Below are 24,551 nucleotides of genomic sequence, written 5' to 3'. Positions count from 1 at the left end.
TTTTACTGATATTATTTATTGCTTTTTATCTCTTTACATTTCTTTTATTGCTTTTTTAGTGTTTTTTTTTCAAGATATATATGCAAATGAGCTATTGTGACCAAGTAATTTCAATAAAGTTTATCTAAATCTAAGTGTAACAGTGTGAAATCAAAGTTTAAAATGTGTGATTTACTCATTTTTTAACTCTTTTGATCATGTCAGAGTTAAAGCTGTCACATAAAACTCCTCGGACACTTAAAAACACACCTTTACTGACTTTTACAGTGTTTCTAAAGCATCTGAAACAGGACAATGACTCATGTTTAGGTTTCATTTTAGCTCAATTTCAACTTTTTTCTGCTTTATTAGTCTATTTTACTTATAATATTCATTGCTTTTTATCTCTTCACACTTCCTTTCCTTTCCTTTTGTTGCATTTTTACTGTTTTTTCCAAGATATGTATGCAACTGGGCTATTCTGACCAAGTTATTTCATTAAAGTTTGTATACATTTAAGTCTAAAAGTGTGTGATTTGCGCTTTTTTATAATTTTTTGTTTGTTTGTTTGTTTTTTTTTAAACTCATTTTAAGCTGGACAATGACTCATGCTTAGGTTTCATTTTGGCTCCATTTCAAATTTTCCTGCTTTATTGGTCTATTTTAGTTTATTTTTACATCTCTTCATACTTTCGTTGCTTTTTTTTAGTGCTTTTTTCAAGATATATATGCAAATGAGCTATTGTGACCAAGTAATTTCAATAAAGTTTATCTAAATCTAAGTGTAACAGTGTGAAATCTAAGTCCTAAAGTGTGAAATTTACTCATTTTTAACTCCTCAGATCATGTTAAAGTTAAATCTGTCACATAAAACTCCTCGGACACTTAAAAACACACCTTTACTGACTTTTCCAGTGTTTCTAAAGCATCTGAAACAGGACAATGACTCATGCTTATGTTTCATTTTGGCTCAATGTCAAATTTTCTGCTTTATTAGTCTGTTTTACTTATATTATTTATTGCTTTTTATCTCTTTACACTTCTTTTGTTGCTTTTTTAGTGCTTTTTTCAAGATATATATGCAAATGAGCTATTGTGACCAAGTAATTTCAATAAAGTTTATCTAAATCTAAGTTTAACAGTGTGAAATCTAAGTCCTAAAGTGTGAAATTTACTCATTTTTAACTCCTCAGATCATTTCAAAGTTAAATCTGTCACATAAAACTCCTCGGACACTTCAAAACACACCTTTACTGACTTTTCCAGTGTTTCTAAAGCATCTGAAACAGGACAATGACTCATGCTTATGTTTCATTTTGGCTCCATTTCAAGTTTTTTCTGCTTTATTAGTCCATTTTACTTATAATATTTATTGCTTTTTATCTCTTTACACTTCTTTTGTTGCTTTTTTAGTGCTTTTTTCAAGATATATATGCAAATGAGCTATTGTGACCAAGTAATTTCAATAAAGTTTGTTTAAATCCAAGTCTAAAAGTGTGAAATTTACTCATTTTTTAACTCTTTTAATCATGTTAAAGTTAAATCTGTCACATAAAACTCCTCTGACACTTAAAAACACACCTTTACTGACTTTTCCAGTGTTTCTAAAGCATCTTAAACAGGACAATGACTCATGTTTAGGTTTCATTTTGGATAAATTCCATGTTTTTTCTGCTTTATTAGTCTATTTTACTTACATATTTTTTTGGCTCTTATTTCTTCACACTTACTTTCCTTATTTTGTTGCTTTTTTAGTGTTTTTTTTTTTTTTTCAAGATATGCATGAAACTGAGTAATTTCCCTTGTGGATTAATAAAGTTTGTCTAAATCTAAGTCCTAAAGTCTGTGATTTACTAATTTTAAACCTTTTTGATCATGTTAAAGTTAAATCTGTCACATAAAACTCCTCTGACACTTAAAAACACACCTTTACTGACTTTTACAGTGTTTCTAAAGCATCTGAAGCAGAACTATGACTCATGTTTAGGTTTCATTTTGGCTCCATTTCAAGTTTTTCTGCTTTATTAGTCTGTTTTACATCTCTTCACATCTACTTTCCTTTTATTTTGTTGCTTTTTTGTGTTTTTTTCAAAATATGTATGCGACTGACCTATTGTGACCAAGCAATTTCAATAAAGTTTGTCTAAATCCAAGTCTAAAAGTGTGATATTTACTCATTTTTTAACTCTTTTGATCATGTTACAGTTAAATCTATCGCATAAAACTCCTCGGACACTTAAAAACACACCTTTACTGACTTTTACAGTGTTTCTAAAGCATCTGAAGCAGGACAATGACTCATGCTTAGGTTTCATTTTGGCTCAATGTCAAATTTTCTGCTTTATTAGTCTGTTTTACTTATAATATTTATTGCTTTTTATCTCTTTACACTTCTTTTGTTGCTTTTTTAGTGCTTTTTTCAAGATATATATGCAAATGAGCTATTGTGACCAAGTAATTTCAATAAAGTTTATCTAAATCTAAGTGTAACAGTGTGAAATCTAAGTCCTAAAGTGTGAAATTTACTCATTTTTAACTCCTCAGATCATTTCAAAGTTAAATCTGTCACATAAAACTCCTCGGACACTTAAAAACACACCTTTACTGACTTTTACAGTGTTTCTAAAGCATCTGAAGCAGGACAATGACTCATGCTTATGTTTCATTTTGGATAAATTTCAAGTTTTTTCTGCTTTATTAGTCCATTTTATTTATAATATTTATTGCTTTTTATCTCTTTACACTTCTCTTGTTGCTTTTTTAGTGCTTTTTTCAAGATATATATGCAAATGAGCTATTGTGACCAAGTAATTTCAATAAAGTTTGTTTAAATCCAAGTCTAAAAGTGTGAAATTTACTCATTTTTTAACTCTTTTAATCATGTTAAAGTTAAATCTATCGCATGAAACTCCTCGGACACTTCAAAACACACCTTTACTGACTTTTCCAGTGTTTCTAAAGCATCTGAAACAGGACAATGACTCATGCTTAGGTTTCATTTTGGCTCCATTTCAAGTTTTTCTTCCAATAACCCTGAGAGAACATTCCCTGCAGTGATGATGCAAAAAAAAAAAAAAAAAAAAAAAAATGCACATTTCATTTCTTTAAGCCACAGAAATAACACAAAGCTGCGTAATAATAAACACTGGCACCAAAATGTGCTCGATTTACGCGTCAAAATGACTCAAAAATAGCTCTAAAATAACAATTCTATGCCTATAATTTTTAATTTTCTGCCTAAATCCACTTGTATGTTCGTGTCCGTGCACAGACTGAACCTAACAAAATCGGTGTGAGTCTGGGTGGGTCAGTAGCAGGAGAACAATAAGTGGCTGAACCACAAAAGCGGCCGCTGCCTTTACGCACCGTGCGCTCCGCTCAGAGCGCAACAGAAATCCGTTCATTTGATCTGAAGCAGTTTCAACATAAAAAGAACATTTCAGATGAAGTTGAAACAAAAGCACATGGGGTGGAGGGGGTGGGGGGGCACTTACCGAGCATCCCATTCATAAAAGCCGGGCTGTGTTCCACTGTAGGCCCCCAGCAGGTTGAACAGGAGGCTGCGTTCATCAAAGCAAAGGGATGCAGGAGGGTCCAGTCTGCGCCCACCGCCTCAAACCAGCCCTGGACACACAAGCAGCTGTGGGGGGGGGGGTTCAGGTTCAAGGGACAGTCCACTAGAAGCACATCCTCTGAAGCTGCGCAGCCGATCTACAGCCAAACAAGTCCAACAAATGCGTCCTGTCTGTGGAGTGGAGCTGAACACGCCCTCTGAGCATGCGCACTTCAAGACACAGAGCAGCACCAGGGGAGAGCACACCCACCACCCACCCCCCAGACTCAGACCTATGGGGAAGTAAATACTTATTTTAGATACTTCATTTTAATGAAAAAAAAAAAAAAAAAAAAAAATCAGATACTTTTTTTCAGTGCAAAAATAAAAATAAAAATCAGATTCTTCATTTCAGTGCAAAAAAAAAAAAAAAAAAAAAAATTCAGATATTTAATTTCAGTGCAAAAAAAAAAATCCCAGATACTTAAATTCAGTGCAAAAAAAAAAAAAAAAAAATCAGATACTTCATTTCAGTGCAAAAAAAAAAAAAACTTCAGATAGTTAATTTCAGTGAGAAAAAAAACAAAAACAAATCAGATACTTAATTTCAGTGCAAAAAAATCAGTTACTTCATTTCAGTGCAATAAAAAAAAAAAATTCAGATAGTTAATTTCAGTGCAAAGAAAAAAAAAATCAGATACTTAATTTTAGTGAAAAAAAAAAAAAAAAAAAAAAAAATCCAGATACTTAATTTCAGTGCAAAGAAAAAAAAAAATCCAGATACTTAATTTCAGTGCAAAGAAAAAAAAAATCCAGATACTTAATTTCAATGCAAAAAACCAACCAAACAAACAAAATCCAGATACTTAATTTCAGTACAAAAAAAATAAATAAATAAATAAATAAATCCAGATACTTAATTTCAGTGCAAAAAAAATAAAAAAAAAAAATCAGATACTTAATTTCAAGGAGAAAAATCAGATACTTAATTTCACTGCAAAAAAAAACAAAAAAACAAACAAAACTTCAGATACTTCATTTCAGTGCAAAAAAAAAAAAAACCTCAGATAGTCAATTTCAGTGAAAAAAAAAAAAATCAAATACTTAATTTCACTGCAAAAAAACAAACAAACAAACAAACAAAAACTTCAGATAGTAAATTTCAGTGCAAAAAAAAAAAAAAAAAAAAAAAATCAGATACTTAATTTCAGTGCAAAAAAAAAAAAACGTTCAGATACCTAATTTCAGTGAAAAAAGACTCAGACCCATGTGGAAGCAAACCTATGTCATCAGATTTTGGATTGTAAAAGACATTGAATTTCTAGCACTAATATTTGTTTTCGCACTGAAATTAAGTATCTGTATGTAAATGCATCTGGATCTTTTTAGTTCTAAATTTATGAAAATAATTTAATTCCGAGACAAACAATTCACATACTTAATTTCAGTGCAAAAAAGCTTCAGATACTTAATTTCAGTGCAAAAAAAAAAAAAAAAAAAAAAAAATCAGACACTTAATTTTAGCTCAAAAAAATCCCAGATACTTAATTTCAGTGTAAAAAAAACAAAAAGAAAGGAAAAGAAAAAAAAGATACTTAATTTCAGTACAAAAAAAAAAAAAAAAAAAAAACTAAATCCAGATACTTAATTTCAGTACAAATAAATAAATAAATAAATAAATAAATAAATCCAGATACTTAATTTCAGTGCAAAAAAAAAAACAACCAAACAAAAAAAAATCCAGATACTTAATTTCAGTGCAAAAAAGCTTCAGATACTTAATTTCAGTGCAAAAAAAATAAAAATAAATAAATAAATCAGACACTTAATTTCAGTGCACAAAAAAAAAATCGGATACTTAATTTTAGTGCAAAAAAATCCATGATACTTAATTTCTGTGTAAAAAAACAAAACAAAAAAAAAACAAACTTAATTTCAGTGCAAAAAAAAAAACTAAATCCAGATACTTAATTTCAGTACAAAAAAATAAAAAAAATAAATAAATAAATAAATCCAGATACTTAATTTCAGTGCAAAAAAAAAAAAAAAAAACTAAATCCAGATACTTAATTTCAGTACAAAAAAAAATAAAAATAAATAAATCCAGATACTTAATTTCAGTGCAAAAAAAAAAATCAGATACTTAATTTCAAGGAGAAAAATCAGATACTTAATTTCACTGCAAAACAAAACAAAACAAAACAAAACTTCAGATACTTCATTTCAGTGCAAAAAAAAAATAAAAAACCTCAGATAGTCAATTTCAGTGAGAAAAAAAAAATCAAATCCTTAATTTCAGTGCAAAGAAAAAAAATAAATAAAAAATCAGATACTTAATTTCAGTGCAAAAAAAAAAAATTTTCAGATAGTAAATTTCAGTGCAAAAAAAAAAAAAAAAAAACGTTCAGATACCTAATTTCAGTGAAAAAAGACTCAGACCCATGTGGAAGCAAACCTATGTCATCAGATTTTGGATTGTGAAAGACATTGAATTTCTAGCACTAATATTTGTTTTCGCACTGAAATTAAGTATCTGTATGTAAATGCATCTGGATCTTTTTAGTTCTAAATTTATGAAAATAATTTAATTCCGAGACAAACAATTCACATACTTAATTTCAGTGCAAAAAAGCTTCAGATACTTAATTTCAGTGCAAAAAAAAAAAAAATCAGACACTTAATTTTAGCTCAAAAAAATCCAAGATACTTAATTTCAGTGTAAAAAAAACAAAAAGAAAGGAAAAGAAAAAAAAGATACTTAATTTCAGTGCAAAAAAAAAAAAAAAACTAAATCCAGATACTTAATTTCAGTACAAATAAATAAATAAATAAATAAATAAATAAATAAATAAATCCAGATACTTAATTTCAGTGCAAAAAAAAAACAACCAAACAAAAAAAAATCCAGATACTTAATTTCAGTGCAAAAAAGCTTCAGATACTTAATTTCAGTGCAAAAAAAATAAAAATAAATAAATAAATCAGACACTTAATTTCAGTGCACAAAAAAAAAATCGGATACTTAATTTTAGTGCAAAAAAATCCATGATACTTAATTTCTGTGTAAAAAAACAAAACAAAAAAAAAACAAACTTAATTTCAGTGCAAAAAAAAAAACTAAATCCAGATACTTAATTTCAGTACAAAAAAAAAAAAAAATAAAATAAATCCAGATACTTAATTTCAGTGCAAAAAAAATTTTAAAAAAATCAGATACTTAATTTCAAGGAGAAAAATCAGATACTTAATTTCACTGCAAAAAAAAACAAAAAACAAAACAAAAATAAAATAAATAAATAAATCCAGATACTTAATTTCAGTGCAAAAAAAACCCCCAAACAAACAAACAAAAAAAAAATACAGATACTTAATTTCAGTGCAAAAAAGCTTCAGATACTTAATTTCAGTGCAAAAAATAAATAAATAAATAAATAAATCAGACACTTAATTTCAGTGCACAAAAAAAAAATCAGATACTTAATTTTAGCGCAAAAAAATCCATGATACTTAATTTCAGTGTAAAAAAAAAGAAAAGAAAAAAAAAAGATACTTAATTACAGTGCAAAAAAAAAAAACTAAATCCAGATACTTAATTTCAGTACAAAAAATAAAAAAATAAAATAAAAAAATAAATCCAGATACTTAATTTCAGTGCAAAAAAAAAAAAAAAAAAAAAAAACTAAATCCAGATACTTAATTTCAATGCAAAAAAACAAACAAACAAACAAAATCCAGATACTTAATTTCAGTACAAAAAAAATAAAAATAAATAAATCCAGATACTTAATTTCAGTGCAAAAAAAAAAAAAAAAAAAATCAGATACTTAATTTCAAGGAGAAAAATCAGATACTTAATTTCACTGCAAAACAAAACAAAACAAAACAAAACTTCAGATACTTCATTTCAGTGCAAAAAAAAAAAAAAACCTCAGATAGTCAATTTCAGTGAGAAAAAAAAAATCAAATCCTTAATTTCAGTGCAAAGGAAAAAAATAAATAAATAAAAAATCAGATACTTAATTTCACTGCAAAAAAAAAAAAAAAATTTTTTCAGATAGTAAATTTCAGTGCAAAAAAAAAAAATTCAAATACTTAATTTCAGTGCAAAAAAAAAAAAAAAACGTTCAGATACCTAATTTCAGTGAAAAAAGACTCAGACCCATGTGGAAGCAAACCTATGTCATCAGATTTTGGATTGTGAAAGACATTGAATTTCTAGCACTAATATTTGTTTTCGCACTGAAATTAAGTATCTGTATGTAAATGCACCTGGATCTTTTTAGTTCTAAATTTATGAAAATAATTTAATTCAGAGACAAACAATTCACATACTTAATTTCAGTGCAAAAAAGCTTCAGATACTTAATTTCAGTGCAAAAAAAAAAAAAAAAAAAAAAATCAGACACTTAATTTTAGCTCAAAAAAATCCCAGATACTTAATTTCAGTGTAAAAAAAAAAAAAAAAGAAAGGGAAAAAAAAAAAAAAGATACTTAATTTCAGTGCAAAAAAAAAAAAAAAAAAAACTAAATCCAGATACTTAATTTCAGTACAAATAAATAAATAAATAAATCCAGATACTTAATTTCAGTACAAATAAATAAATAAATAAATAAATCCAGATACTTAATTTCAGTGCAAAAAACCCCCAAACAAACAAAAAAAAAATCCAGATACTTAATTCCAGTGCAAAAAAGCTTCAGATACTTAATTTCAGTGCAAAATAAATAAATAAATAAATAAATCAGACACTTAATTTCAGTGCACAAAACAATATCAGATACTTAATTTTAGCGCAAAAAAATCCATGATACTTAATTTCAGTGTAAAAAAAAAAATAAAAGAAAAAAAAAGATACTTAATTTCAGTGCAAAAAAAAAAAAAAAAAAAAATCCAGATACTTAATTTCAATGCAAACAAACAAACAAACAAACAAACAAAATCCAGATACTTAATTTCAGTACAAAAAAAAAAAAAAAAAAAAAAAAAAAAAAAAAAAATCCAGATACTTAATTTCAGTGCAAAAAAACAAACAAACAAACAAACAAAATCCAGATACTTAATTTCAGTACAAAAAAATAAAAAAATAAAAAAATCCAGATACTTAATTTCAATGCAAACAAACAAACAAACAAACAAACAAACAAACAAACAAACAAACAAACAAACAAAATCCAGATACTTAATTTCAGTACAAAAAAAAATAAAAATAAAAAATAAAAAAATCCAGATACTTAATTTCAGTGCAAAAAAACAAACAAACAAACAAACAAAATCCAGATACTTAATTTCAGTGCAAAAAAAAAAAAAAAAAAAAAAATCCAGATACTTAATTTCAATGCAAACAAACAAACAAACAAACAAACAAAATCCAGATACTTAATTTCAGTACAAAAAATAAAAAAAAAATAAAAAAAAAAATCCAGATACTTAATTTCAGTGCAAAAAAACAAACAAACAAACAAAATCCAGATACTTAATTTCAGTACAAAAAAATAAAAAAATAAAAAAATCCAGATACTTAATTTCAGTGCAAAAAAAAATAAAAAAATCCAGATACTTAATTTCAATGCAAAAAAACAAACAAACAAACAAACAAACAAAATCCAGATACTTAATTTCAGTTCAAAAAAAAAAAAAAAAAAGTTCAGATACTTAATTTCAGTACAGATAATATGCTAATCAAAAATGCCGTGTATATTTATGCAATTCATGATATCACGTTGGATTCAAAGAAACTCTCCAGATCCCATCATGCATTTGTCACCACTTCAGTGTTTTTATTGACTCTCTGTGAACCACTTCTCTGACCTTGTGTATTCCAGTTCACCCTCTGTATGCGACCTCTCATTATGACCTTTTGTGATGGAAACGAGCAGGAAACAGCGGAGGTAAACCCAAGGCCACATGTGAGCTGCAGACTCAGGAATGTGTGAACGGTTGATGATTAGTTCCTGTTCTCCAGTTCCTCCACAGAAGGACTGGTCCCTTCTGTCTGCTCTGTTAGCCATGCCATCCAAATTCACCTACACTGTAAAAAAACAACAACTGTGATTTAATAGAATTTTCACTGCTTATTTTACAGATTTCTCCTGTATTTTTAAGATACAGGAAAATATCAATGAAATGACAAAAACAGACTGTGATTTTACATGTCAAATGTAAAATAACACAAAAAAACTGCAGCTGAATAACCAAAAAATGTCAATTTTTATTGTTTTTTTCCCCCTTTTTTTCCACAGAAAAATACAGTTAAAATACATTTGCAAATGTATTGTAATTTCACAAATATTTCTTTTCTATTTATGAGATTACACTGTTAATTTAAAGTTTAACACTGTAAAAAAAAAAAAAAAAAAAAAAAAGTAAAATAAAATGAGATAAAATTACTGACAATTAACCGTAAAAGAAGTATTTGTTCTGTAAGTTTAACAGACTTGTTTGTTAATTGACAAATATCTTGTGTAATTACGGGAGGTTTCACAAGAAAAATGTTGAATAAATGTATTTTTGTGAATGTATAACATGTATAAGCACTGGTAAACTGTCCAAATACAGTTTTTATCAGTGGGTTGCACAACTGAGTCTCATTGAAAATTATTGATATATATATTTATAGGTAATTTGATTGTTTTAATACATGAAAATATTCTTTATTAAACATTAAAAAGTCAAAAAAAATATGCAAAATCTCATGTAACGTTAGGGCAAGAAACTGTATTTTAATTATGGAAAATTACCGTATTTTTATGAGATGGTTATTTTCCGTTACTTTCCAGTATTTTTTTTTTTTTTTTTTGGTGCCCCAGCTGCTGGTATTATTCAGTTTTTTGTTTGTTTGTTTGTTTGTTTTTGTGCTTTTTTACAGTGTAGATAAAATATTTTAAAATATGTCCATAGTTATTTAGAACATTTGAATTTATTAAAGATTCTAATGTAAATTGTGTCACATGTTTAAGGCCTTAGTTCCTGTTCTCCAGTTCCTCCACAGAAGGACTGGTCCCTTCTGTCTGCTCTGTTAGCCATGCCATCCAAATTCACCTACACTGTAAAAAAACAACAACTGTGATTTAATAGAATTTTCACTGTTTATTTTACAGATTTCTCCTGTATTTTTAAGATACAGGAAAATATCAATGAAATGACAAAAACAGACTGTGATTTTACATGTCAAATGTAAAATAACACGAAAAAACTGCAGCTGAATAACCAAAAAAATTCAATTTTTATTGTTTTTTTCCCCCTTTTTTTCCACAGAAAAATACAGTTAAAATACATTTGCAAATGTATTGTAATTTCACAAATATTTCTTTTCTATTTATGAGATTACACTGTTAATTTAAAGTTTAACACTGTAAAAAAAAAAAAAAAAAAAAAAGTAAAATAAAATGAGATAAAATTACTGACAATTAACCGTAAAAGAAGTATTTGTTCTGTAAATTTAACAGACTTGTTTGTTAATTGACAAATATCTTGTGTAATTACGGGAGGTTTCACAAGAAAAATGTTGAATAAATGTATTTTTGTGAATGTATAACATGTATAAGCACTGATAAACTGTCCAAATACAGTTTTTATCAGTGGGTTGCACAACTTAGTGTCATTGAAAATTATTGATATATATATTTATAGGTAATTTGATTGTTTTAATACATGAAAATATTCTTTATTAAACATTAAAAAGTCAAAAAAAATATGCAAAATCTAATGTAACGTTAGGGCAAAAAAACTGTATTTTAATTATGGAAAATTACCGTATTTTTATGAGATGGTTATTTTCCGTTACTTTCCATTATTTTTTTTTTTTTTTTTTTTGGTGCCCCAGCTGCTGGTATTATTCAGTTTTTTGTTTGTTTGTTTGTTTTTGTGCTTTTTTTTACAGTGTAGATAAAATATTTTAAAATATGTCTGTAGTTATTTAGAACATTTGAATTTATTAAAGATTCCCCTCCCTGTATATATATAAGTAATTTGATTTATTTCATCCATGTAAATATTCTTTATTAAACATTAAAAAATCAAATAAATATGCAAAATCTCATGTAAAGTTAGGGCAAAAAACTGTATTTTAAATATGGAAAATTACCGTATTTTTATGAGATGGTTATTTTCCGTTATTTAACAGTATTTTTTTTTTTCTTTTTTTTTTTTTTTTTTTGGTGCCCCTTCTGCCGGAATAATGCCGTTTTTTTTGTTTGTTTGTTTGTTTTGTTTTTGTTGTTGTTTTTTTTTTTTTTACAGTGTAGATAAAATATTTTAAAATATGTCTGTAGTTATTTAGAACATTTGAATTTATTAAAGATTCTAATGTAAATTGTGTCACATGTTTAAGGCCTTAGTTCCTCTTCTTCAGTTCCTCCACAGAAGGACTGTTCCCTTCTGTCTGCTCTGTTAGCCACGCCTCTTTCTACAGTCCACAGGTGTCAAACATGCGGCCCGGGGGCCAAAACCGGCCCGCCAAAGGTTCCAATCCGGCCCCTGGGATGAATTTGCAAAGCGAAAAACTACACTTAAGATATGAACAATCGAGGATGTGGAAGTCGTTTTAGTTCAGGTTTCACATACAGACCAATGTGAGCTCAACTAAAAGAATAATAGCATAATAACCTGGAAAGAATGACTCCAAATGTTCTTAGTTTAACCCTCCGGTATCCCGTCCAGCAAGGCCCTTACTAAGTACCAAGTGTGCCTTTTTAGCACACGTGTGGAATAATGTCAAAAAAAAAAAAAAAAAATTCATACAGTTTGTTTTTAATTCTTTTACACTTTTTTCTATTTCATCAACTTGAGCCGTAAATAAAAATACCAAATATTCAATAATTGTCACATTTTTTAACCCTTTAAATGCCGTGTTTGTAATGTAAACAAACCATTTTTTTGGATGCAAAAAACACTTAATTTTTTTTTTTTTTTTTCAATATTCTACATAAAAAGTGGATCACATATTATTTTATTTTTACAACCTGGCATATGTCAATAATTAACTCCAACATTGGTTAATTTCCATTATTATTGTTTTTAATTCTTTTACACTTTTTTCTATTTCATCAACTTGAGCTGTAAATAAAAATACCAAATACTCAGTAAGTGTCACTTTTTTTTTAACCCTTTAAATTTGTAATGTAAACAAGTTAAATAAGTTTGTAATGTAAACAAACCATTTTTTTGTATGCAAAAAAAAAAAAAAAATTCAATATACTACATAAAAAGTGGATCACATATTATTTGATTTTTGCAGCCTGGCATATGTCAATGATTAACTCCAACATCGGTTAATTTGCATTATCATTTTTGGCTCTAGGTCAAATGTTCAAAAATACTAGCATCTGTCACCAAGTGTGCGTAAAATGCACACCTATAAATCAAACAATTAAATATGATATATTGATTTATTTTTCTGCTCTAATTTGATTTTATTTTTGTAAATCCAGGTCAGCTCTAATCATACATATCAAATGGAAGAAATAGTGCATTTTAGGCACATTTAGGAAACAGATGCTAGTCTTGTAATTTTCTTTTGTTTACAATGTGCACATTTTAGTTGGTGGCCTGAATTTTAAAGATCATGCACAAATGAACAACTTTTGAATTCTAACCTTATTTAAATTGTGAAAAATAATATGAAGTTTTTTAGCACGAAGTACAAAGTGTGCCTAAAAGGCGCACCTGGATACCAGAGGGTTAATGTGAAAACCATAATATTACATTACATCTATAAATAAGTAATGACAACTCCAAATTTGTCTCCTTGTTTTAGTGTAAAAACTTACAGTAAATGATGAAAATATGAACATTTACAAACTATCCTTTAACAATAAAATGTGGAAAATCTGAAATTTTGTAAGTGAAATTTTAACATTATTCTTGCTGTTATTAAATATTTTGTGCCTTTTGTAGATCCAATCCATAATATTCATGTATTAATGGTAAGTTGAGGTGTAATATTGTTAAAATTGCACCTATTTTTCTCAAGAAATTTCAGTTTTAATCATATTATTCACATCATTTTTGTTTGGATGGTTTGCAAATGTACATATTTTTATAACTGAATTTTGATTGCACTAAAACAAACAGATAAAATTTGGAGTCGTCATTATTTACAGCACAGGTCTCAAACATGCGGCCCGGGGGCCAAAACCGGCCCACCAAGGGGTCCAATCCGGCCCCTGGGATGAATTAGTGAAATGCAGAAATGACACTGATGATATTTAAAATCGAAGGATGTTAAAATCATTTCAAGTCAATTTGATGTCAAGTGTGTCAGACCAGTAAAATACTATCATAATAACCTATAAATAATGAAAACTACATTTTTTTTTTCTCTTTGTTGTAGTGTAAAAAATAGTAAAGTTACACAAAAATGTTTACATGTAAGGACTAGCCTTTTGCGAAAAATGTGAATAACCTGAAATTTCTTAAGAGAAGTATGTGGAATTTCAACAGTATTCTTACCGCTTTCTAAATGTTTTGTGTATTTGTAAATCCACTGTAATTTGTAAGGTGTGATGAATATTTATAAATGATAAACTAAGACGCAATATTCTTAAAATTGCACTTATTTTACTAAAGAACTTTCAGGTTCATATTTGTTCATGTTGTGTTCAAGTACGGTTCGTAGACTTAAACATTTTCATTAGAGAATTTGACTTTTTTCACTCAAAAAACAGAGAAAAAAACTTTGGAGTTGACATTATTTATAAGTTCTTATTCTATTATTTATATAACACTGGTCAACAACAAATTTATTGTTTACGTTTTTTGAGCTGATTTAGGATCATTTTGGTGTGCTGAATCCAAAAATCACATTCATTTTGCTCAATCAGGTCAACTTTCTGAACTATGCTACATATTGGCTTTTTAACATTTTTGCTTACATTTATGGGCATTTTCACATCATATGATACAAAATTCTTTCATATTTCTTGCAATAAACGAGTTCTGAAGATTTTCCTTTTGCCAATTTATGATTAATGTTTTTTTAATATTACAGGTGAATAAAATGGCTTCAACTAGAACACAGGTGTCAAACATGCGGCCCGGGGGCCAAATCCGGCCCGCCAAAGGGTCCTTTCCGGCCCTTGCGATGAATTTGTGAAATGCAAAAATTACACTAAGATATTAGCAGTCCTTTTATTTCAGGTTCCACACTCAGACCAATTCAATCTCAAGCAGGCAGGACCAGTAAAATGGTATCATAATAACATAGAAATAATGACAACTCCAAATTTTTCTCTTTGTAAATGTAAATATTTTCATGTATTTACACTAAAACAAAGATTAATTTCACAAAAAATGTGACTAACCTGAAAAAATATGAACCTGAAATGTCTTAAGAGAAGTACAATTTTAACAATATTCTGTCTGTTATTAAATGTTTTGTGTATTTGTACACCCACTGTGATCTGTAAGTTATAATGTACATGTGGAAATGATAAACTGAGGCATAATATTGTTAAAATTACACTTATTTTTTCAGTTTGTTCATGTAATTCACGTCTTTTGAAAGGATAGTTTGGCGATGTAAACCTTTTCATAATGTAAATCTACTTTTTTCACTCTAAAACATGGAGAAAAGTTTGGAGTTGACATATAATAACATAATAATATAATATATACATTTTACTGGTCCGGCCCCCCTTCAGATCAAATTTAGTTGAATGTGGCCCCTGAACAAAAATGAGTTTGACACCCCTGGACTAGAAGATCTTGCAAAAATAAGCCTGATGTATTCTGCTACATCTGCGGTGAATACATAATAAATAATAAATACATCCTGTTAGAAAATGATTTTTTTTCTCTTCAAACCTATTTTGGGTGAGAACTATATAACAAATCAACTGATAAAGTCACAAAAATGTCATCAATTTTGTGAGAAGATCAAATTTTTCAAAATCAAATTAGCCAAAAAAACCTGACGTGATTGAGAAAAACAGATGTCATTTTTGGATTTAGCGGTGCAAAATGGTCCTAATTCAGCTGAAAAAACCTACACTGTAACAAATGTTACTGTTAAATAACAGTAAAATACTGGCAGCTAGAGTTTCCAGCATGTTACTGTTATTCTACAGTAACTCTGCTGTAATCTACAACTGCAGTTTCTTACTGTAAAAAGTATTACGGTACTGGGCTGTACAGGGTGGGGAAGCAAAATGTACAATATTTTGAGGCAGGGATTGAAAGACAGTGTATGACCAATTAGTTTATTGAAAGTCATGAGAATTTATTTGCCACAAGAAAATGTACATAATAGAAAATGTTTTTATTCTATGTGTCCTCCTTCTTTCTCAATAACTGCCTTCACACGCTTCCTGAAACTTGTGCAAGTGTTCCTCAAATATTCGGGTGACAACTTCTCCCATTCTTCTTTAATAGTATCTTCCAGACTTTCTGGTAATAGTTTTGCTCATAGTCATTCTCTTCTTCACATTATAAACAGTCTTTATGGACACTCCAACTATTTTTGAAATCTCCTTTGGTGTGACGAGTGCATTCAGCAAATCACACACTCTTTGACGTTTGCTTTCCTGATTACTCATATGGGCAAAAGTTTCTGAAAAGGTATGGATAATAGTGTTAGGTATGATTATGACATCAATATATGTTTGGTTTCAAAACAATTGACGTAGTGCCTGCTGAGAAAAAACAACTAAATGTTCGGTATAAATTTTGCTTCCCCACCCTGTATAAAAAAAAAATCAACTGATAAAGTCACAAAAATGTCATCAATTTTGTGAGTAGATCAAATTTTTCAAACTCAAATTAGCAAAAAAACCCTGACCTGATTGAGAAAAACTGATGTCATTTTTGGATTTAGCGGTGCAAAATGGTCCGAATTCATCTGAAAAAACCTACACTGTAACAAATTTTACCGTTAAATAACAGTAAAATACTGGCAGCTAGAGTTGCCAGCATGTTACTGTTATTCTACAGTAACTCTGCTGTAATCTACAACTGCAGTTTCTTACTGTAAAAAGTATTACAGTACTCGGCTGTACAAAATGTACCTTTTACAGTAAAATACTGTTAGCCACAGCTGCTGCATTTTACAGTAAGTACCGTATTCCAAGAAACAATATATTACGGTCAAACGTATTTCATGTAATATTTACGGTATAACACAGCGAAAAGCTAGGATTTTAACATTTCACATTACATTTTAAAATACAAAATCATGAACATTGCCAGAAAAAGCTCAAACACGAGATGACATTGTAACATATAACCGTGTAAATTGACATGCTGTTTAGTTTGACGGTGTCCACTTTGCAGCTAGCTAGTACACTTCAGCTTACATTAGCTGCATGTTTGCTAATATGAAGCAGTATTAAAACACGTTATGCCGTGTGAGCTGCGTCTGGTGTGAACGCGGTTTATGGAGGCAATTTAATGTTTAATGAACCCAAAATGCTACAGTTACATTGATAAAATCACAATTATCTTGATAAATGAAGAACTGGAGCAGGATGGAGTTCTGTCAGTGTTGGTAGAAGCACCAGGTGACCTCTGTTCCAGTTCTGTATGGGGTTAAGTCCAGGTGAAAATAGTCATCCTCACACTGTAATAAATGTTACCGTTAAATAACAGTAAAATACTGGCAGCTACAGTTGCCAGCATGTTACTGTTATTCTACAGTAACTCTGCTGTAATCTACAACTACAGTTTCTTACTGTAAAAAGTATTACAGTACTGGGCTGTATATAATGTACCTTTTACAGTAAAATACTGTTAGCCACAGCTGCTGCATTTTACAGTAAGTACCGTATTCCAAGAAACAATATATTACTGTAAAATGTATTTAATGTAATATTTACAGTATAACACAATGAAAAGCTAGGATTTTAACATTTCAAGCTACATTTTAAAATATAAAATCATGAACATTGCTAGAAAAAGCTCAAACAAGAGATAACATTATAACATATAACCGCATAAATTGACATGCTGTTTAGTTTAACGGTGTCCACTTCGCAGCTAGCTAGTATGCTTCAACTTAAATTAGCTGCATGTTAGCTACATACGGCTAACACCCCGAAATATGAAGCAGTATTATCACGTGTGTTATACTGTGCAAGTTGCGTGCGGTGTGAACGCAGTTTATGGAGGAAATTTAATGTTTAATGAACCTAAAATGCCACAGTTACGTTGATAAAATCAAAATTATCTTGATAAATGAAGAACTGGAGCAGGATGGAGTTCTGTCAGTGTTGGTAGAAGCACCAGGTGGTTCCGTTCCCAGCCTGTATGGGGTTAAGTCCAGCTGAAAACAGCCAACCTCAGTTATTTCCTCTTTTTATTTTATCCTTCTGCTTCAAAAAAGAACCACTTACCTTTGATGCAGTAAGTCTATAGTTAACATTCGTTGGATTGAATCTTTTCTAAATGAGCTGGTGGGATCTGATACCAGATGGTTTTGTTCATTCCAGTTCTGGGCGGACAGCAGTGGAGGAACTGAAGAAAATACTGGAGAATACTGTACAATTTTACAGTAGCTTACTGTTTTAAATTTGCACCTTAAAGACCTCATTATTTACAGCATTATACTGTATTTACAAATAACAGCATGAAACTGTACAAAATTTACAGTTTTTTTTTTTTTTTTACAGTAATTTGTTACAGTGTAGATGTAACAGAGTTAAGGTATACAGTGTAGGATTCCACTTGCCATTGCTGACTTTTGTTATGTTAATTCCAATTTTATTTTGGGGACATGAACCCCACACCCCTTCAAACTGGGATCATGCACCCCAGGAGATAGCAACAGTTTGGTCATTCTCTCCTGGTGAGTGCACGCATGTTGGTCTTGTCTTTATTTTACATTTTTTTAATTTTCTTTATGTCATATTTGAATAGGTGTTGTGTGCCGTTGTGTTGGTGTCATGATTGGCTTTCGGTTGAGTATGTTTTTTTTTATTTTAATTGCAATGTTCTTTGTGTATGTTCGTGGAGTTAGCCAACTGATTTTTTTTATTTTTTTTTTTTTAGCCCCAAGACGGACTGCAGGTTTTTCATTTAACGTATGTTTTTTTTTTTTTTGTATGTGTGCCAGGTATGTATTTTATTTACTTTATATTTACAATGTTAGTTAAAAAAGCAACAGTTTTGTCGTTCTCTCCTGCCCCAAGACGGACTGCAGGTTTTTCATTTAACGTATGTTTTTTTTTTTTTTGTATGTGTGCCAGTGTGCCAGAATAAACTAGTGAACAAGAAAGAAAAGGGTTGTGTGGAAAAAACTCTTTGGCAACGCATCTGTACAGCCGCTACATAGACAACTTGCAAAAAACATTTTTTTTGTAACCCAGTATTATTTTTCTGGTCCGGCCCACTTTAGATCATATTAGGCTGTATTTGGCGCCTGGACTAAAATGAGTTTGACACTCCTGACTTACAGGTTGTTATGCTTCTGTTTTCCTGGTCCGGCCCACTGCAGATCCATTTGGGCTGACTGTGGTCCCTGAACTAAACTGAGTTTGACGCCCTGCTACAGTCTGTCCACATTCACCTGGTGTGGCTCTACCAGTGGGAGTCTTTCACACACATTGAAGTGTAATCCTCTGCCTTCGGCCGTGTTCCCAGTGTGGTCTGCACCCCCAGCTGACGGCAGAGCAATCATCTGTTCAGTCACAATGTCCCACTGTGGGGTCCTTCAGTCCACCATCAAGCTGAACTCAACTTTCAGAAGTTTAAAAAAATACAAATCCACAGTACTGTTCGAACGAAAAACATGGAAAGTTTTTACTGAAATGGATTTAACCCATAAAGACCCAGTGTTACTTTTGTAGCAGCTCCAAAATTAATTTTTCTCAATATTAGGGATGTCCGATATTGGCTTTTTTGCCAAAAACCAATATTGTCCAACGCTTAATTTCCGATATCTACCAATACCGCTGCCGATATATGTGGGATATTAAACTAATTTTAGGTAACATCACATATCTCCTGTCATGGAATTAACACATCATGTCTAATTTTATTGTGATGCCCCATTGGATGCATTCTCAAATACAACAAGGCTTTCAAAATGTAAACACTGTCTGTGCAAAGAATACATACTTCAACTGAAGTTGTGGAAAAAATGCCATATTTATTTATTTTCTCTCCCTCCCTCCCTGAGTCTATTACAGGGTGGCAACTCTACTGTACAATTTGGAAAACTGCACATTTCTGTTAGGACAGATAGTACGAGTACTGGACCCAGATGCAAGACCCTCAGACAGGAGTACAATAAAAAGGGATTTATTTGAAATAGTCAGAGTAACAGGTTCACACAGAGTGGTAATGAATATCTCTTCAGCTGGACTGAGATGGGGAATCGTCTCGGCTTCGGATCTTAAGTGAACCACGTTACGGCCCAGGTCGGGAGCACACGAGGGGAACCCGACTAGGAGAGAGCAAAGGAGAATCAGTGGACAGACCAGGTCATACACGGACAGACAATCAGACAGGCAAACGTACATAGGGGCAGGCAGGCTCACGTACCAATAGTCCAGGCAGGGGTCAAAACCAGGAAAAGGCACCAAGGCGGAGGAACAGACAGGGGTCAGGCGTATTCTCAGGTGTGATGGACAAACCAGGTCGAAGACAGACGAGCAGGCAGACGAGGAACAGGCAGAGTCGGAGGTCGATGGGCAAAACAGGTCACAACAGGCAGGCAGGATCAAAAAACGCTGGTAAGTTATCACACCAAGGGTTGAAAACGAACTGGCAACGAACCGGGGGAAACACAGGGTTTAAATACACAAGAGGGCGGGAAGACAATTGCACACAGGTGGAGACAATCAGGGAGGAGGCAGGTAATCAGGGCAAAGGTGAACACAAAGAGGAAGTAAAGACACCAGACAAGACACATGAGGGAAACTAACAAAATAAAACAGGAAACAACACACAAAACAAACAAAACAAGAAAAAGTCCAGGGACTGATATGACAATTTCTTTCAGCTACAAACAATGCTTTATTTACTCGTCGGTAAATGCCGGTGAAATCAAGGCATTATTTTATCGGTTTTAATGATAGGCAAAAAAACCGATACTGATATTCACCGATATTACATTTTTATGCCAATATCGGGCCGATAATATCGGTGGACCAATATTATCAGACATCCCTACTATTTATAACCTTCCTTAAGTGATTTATCACCATTTATTGTGATATTATCCTCTGTATTCTGTGTTTTTTCAATGAAGATCAGGTACTTTCTAATATTTAATGTACTATACATGTAGATGTTCATTAAAGATCAGAGTGAAGTTGAAGGTTATTATGTAAAAAACAGAAAACTGAAGATAAACTGACTTTTTCCGCCAAGAGTTTCAAAGAGTTAAATCACTGCTGATCCACTAATCCTATCAATCCATGTAAATAATTGGTGTAAAATACAGTTTGTCATCTTTTCATGGTCATCAGATATGACCCATTTGGACGTTGAGAGGCTCTGTAGTTACCGTGGAAACACCATCATCTTCTACAACTTTGACTCACCAGTAAAACCCACGGAGTTGGATGGAGACACTGGGTTTATGTTCAGTTAGTGATAAATTTTACTGGGAAAGTCACTTTTTCTTCTGTTTTCTGTTTTTGATATGAAAATCCTCAACTTTAATTTACATTTTTATGAATATCTACATGATCAATAAATGAATATGGGAAAATACCTGGTTTTATAAATGAATAAATGTTGATAAATCACTTAATAAAGATTAAAATTCATTTGGGAACTACCACAAAAGTAACACTGGGTCTTTATGGGTGAAGTTGCATTGAAATTTACTTAAACATCTATTAATTTATATATATTGAAATAACATTGTCATTGTATCAACATGGACAAAGCTGTAATTCAATGCCATGTCAAGAATATCTATTTTTAATGCAATTTTATACTCTGGAATGTTAATATTTTGTCACAAGAACACTATGGACTCTTTTTTCCCCCACAAATGAACACATTTATTCCACTTTCTGACCCTAAACTAACTTTAACCACTGTTTAAATGAGTCACACACTTTAAAAGGCTGTGTTTAATAAATGTTTAATAGTGAGTTCTGATGAAAAGTTCTGTTTTCTCTGTTTTTTTTTTTTTTTTTATATGAAAATCCTCAACTTTAATTTGAGCTTCTATGAACATCTACATAATCAATAAATTAAATATAGAAAAAACACCTGGTTTTCATTTAAGAGTGCAAAATAAAAAGCATAATGTAAGAATAAATGTTGATAAATCACTTAAGAAAGGTTAAAAAAATAGAGAAAATTAATTTGGGAACTACCACAAAAGTAAGACAGGGTCTTTATGGGTTAAGCTGCATTGAAATTTAGTTAAACATCTATTAATTTATATATATTGAAGTAACACTGTCATTGTATCAACACGAACAAAGCTATAATTCAATGCCACATCAAGAATATTCATTTTTAGTGCAATTTTATACGCTGGAGTGTTAACATTTTATCTCGGACCCCCTTTTTCCCCCATAAATGAACACATTTATTCCACTTTCTGACCCTAAACTAACTTTAACCACTGTTTAAATGAGTCACACACTTTAAAAGGCTGCGTTTAATAAATGTTTAATAGTGAGTTCTGATGAAAAGTTCTGTTTTCTCTGTTTTTGATTTGAAAACCCTTAACTTTAATTTGAGCTTTTATGAACATCTAAATGACCAATAAATTAAATATAGAAAAAATATCTGGTTTTCATTTAAGACAACAAAATAAAAGCAAAATATAAGAATAAATGTTGATAAATCACTTAATAAAGATTAAAATTCATTTGGGAACTACCACAAAAGTAACACTGGGTCTTTATGGGTGAAGTTGCATTGAAATTTACTTAAACATCTATTAATTTATATATATTGAAATAACATTGTCATTGTATCAACATGGACATAGCTGTAATTCAATGCCATGTCAAGAATATCTATTTTTAATGCAATTTTATACTCTGGAATGTTAATATTTTGTCACAAGAACACTATGGACTCTTTTTTCCCCCACAAATGAACACATTTATTCCACTTTCTGACCCTAAACTAACTTTAACCACTGTTTAAATGAGTCACACACTTTAAAAGGCTGTGTTTAATAAATGTTTAATAGTGAGTTCTGATGAAAAGTTCTGTTTTCTCTGTTTTTTTTTTTTTAATATGAAAATCCTCAACTTTAATTTGAGCTTCTATGAACATCTACATAATCAATAAATTAAATATAGAAAAAACACCTGGTTTTCATTTAAGAGTGCAAAATAAAAAGCAAAATGTAAGAATAAATGTTGATAAATCACTTAAGAAAGGTTAAAAAAATAGAGAAAATTAATTTGGGAACTACCACAAAAGTAAGACAGGGTCTTTATGGGTTAAGCTGCATTGAAATTTAGTTAAACATCTATTAATTTATATATATTGAAGTAACACTGTCATTGTATCAACACGAACAAAGCTATAATTCAATGCCACATCAAGAATATTCATTTTTAGTGCAATTTTATACGCTGGAGTGTTAACATTTTATCTCGGACCCCCTTTTTCCCCCATAAATGAACACATTTATTCCACTTTCTGACCCTAAACTAACTTTAACCACTGTTTAAATGAGTCACACACTTTAAAAGGCTGCGTTTAATAAATGTTTAATAGTGAGTTCTGATGAAAAGTTCTGTTTTCTCTGTTTTTGATTTGAAAACCCTTAACTTTAATTTGAGCTTTTATGAACATCTAAATGACCAATAAATTAAATATAGAAAAAATATCTGGTTTTCATTTAAGACAACAAAATAAAAGCAAAATATAAGAATAAATGTTGATAAATCACTTAATAAAGGTTAAAACTCATTTGGGAACTCCCACAAAAGTAGCACTGGGTCTTCATGGGTTAAGTTGCATTGAAATTTAGTTAAACACTAATTAATTTATATATATTGAAGTAACATTATATTAAGTCAATGTCATGTTAAGAATATTTATTTTTAGTGCAATTTTATACTCTGGAGTGTTAACATTTTGTCATGGACTCCTTTTTTGCCCCACAAATGAACACATTTATAAGTATTTCTGACCCCAAACTAACTTTAACCACTGTTTAAATGAGTTACACACTTTTAATGTCTGTGTTTAATAAATGTTTAATAGTGAGTTCTGATGAAAAGTTCTGTTTTCTCTGTTTTTGATTTGAAAACCCTTAACTTTAATTTGAGCTTTTATGAACATCTAAATGACCAATAAATTAAATATAGAAAAAATATCTGGTTTTCATTTAAGACAACAAAATAAAAGCAAAATATAAGAATAAATGTTGATAAATCACTTACTAAAAGGTTAAAACTCATTTGGGAACTCCCACAAAAGCAGCACTGGGTCTTTATGGGTTAAGTTGCATTGAAATTCAGTTAAACATCTATTAATTTATATATATTGAAGTAACATTATATTAAGTCAATGTCATGTTAAGAATATTTATTTTTAGTGCAATTTTATACTCTGGAGTGTTAACATTTTGTCATGGACTCCTTTTTTTGCCCCACAAATGAACACATTTATAAGTATTTCTGACCCCAAACTAACTTTAACCACTGTTTAAATGAGTTACACACTTTTAATGTCTGTGTTTAATAAATGTTTAATAGTGAGTTCTGATGAAAAGTTCTGTTTTCTCTGTTTTTGATTTGAAAACCCTCAACTTTAATTTGAGCTTTTATGAACATCTAAATGACCAATAAATTAAATATAGAAAAAATATCTGGTTTTCATTTAAGACAACAAAATAAAAGCAAAATATAAGAATAAATGTTGATAAATCACTTACTAAAAGGTTAAAACTCATTTGGGAAGTCCCACAAAAGTAGCACTGGGTCTTCATGGGTTAAGTTGCATTGAAATTCAGTTAAACATCTATTAATTTATATATATTGAAGTAACATTATATTAAGTCAATGTCATGTTAAGAATATTTATTTTTAGTGCAATTTTATACTCTGGAGTGTTAACATTTTGTCATGGACTCCTTTTTTCCTCCATAAATGA

The 24,551-nt window shown here is 30.1% G+C and overlaps 1 protein-coding gene across 1 annotated transcript in view; it reads right to left on the bottom strand.

The window, feature by feature from the left end:
- The window catches only part of cdc42ep4a (CDC42 effector protein (Rho GTPase binding) 4a), a 65,138-nt gene extending 61,426 nt beyond the window's left edge, over positions 1-3,712 (bottom strand). The window contains exon 1 of the mRNA XM_030141984.1: positions 3,474-3,712. The gene's annotated coding sequence lies outside the window, so the exon portion shown is untranslated. The remainder of the gene's footprint in view (positions 1-3,473) is intronic.
- Between the last annotated feature and the right edge of the window lie 20,839 nt (positions 3,713-24,551).

This window comes from Sphaeramia orbicularis, chromosome 8 (assembly GCF_902148855.1).
Source record: "Sphaeramia orbicularis chromosome 8, fSphaOr1.1, whole genome shotgun sequence".
NCBI classification, from domain to species: domain Eukaryota; kingdom Metazoa; phylum Chordata; class Actinopteri; order Kurtiformes; family Apogonidae; genus Sphaeramia; species Sphaeramia orbicularis.
This window is presented reverse-complemented; position numbering and strand designations above follow the sequence as displayed.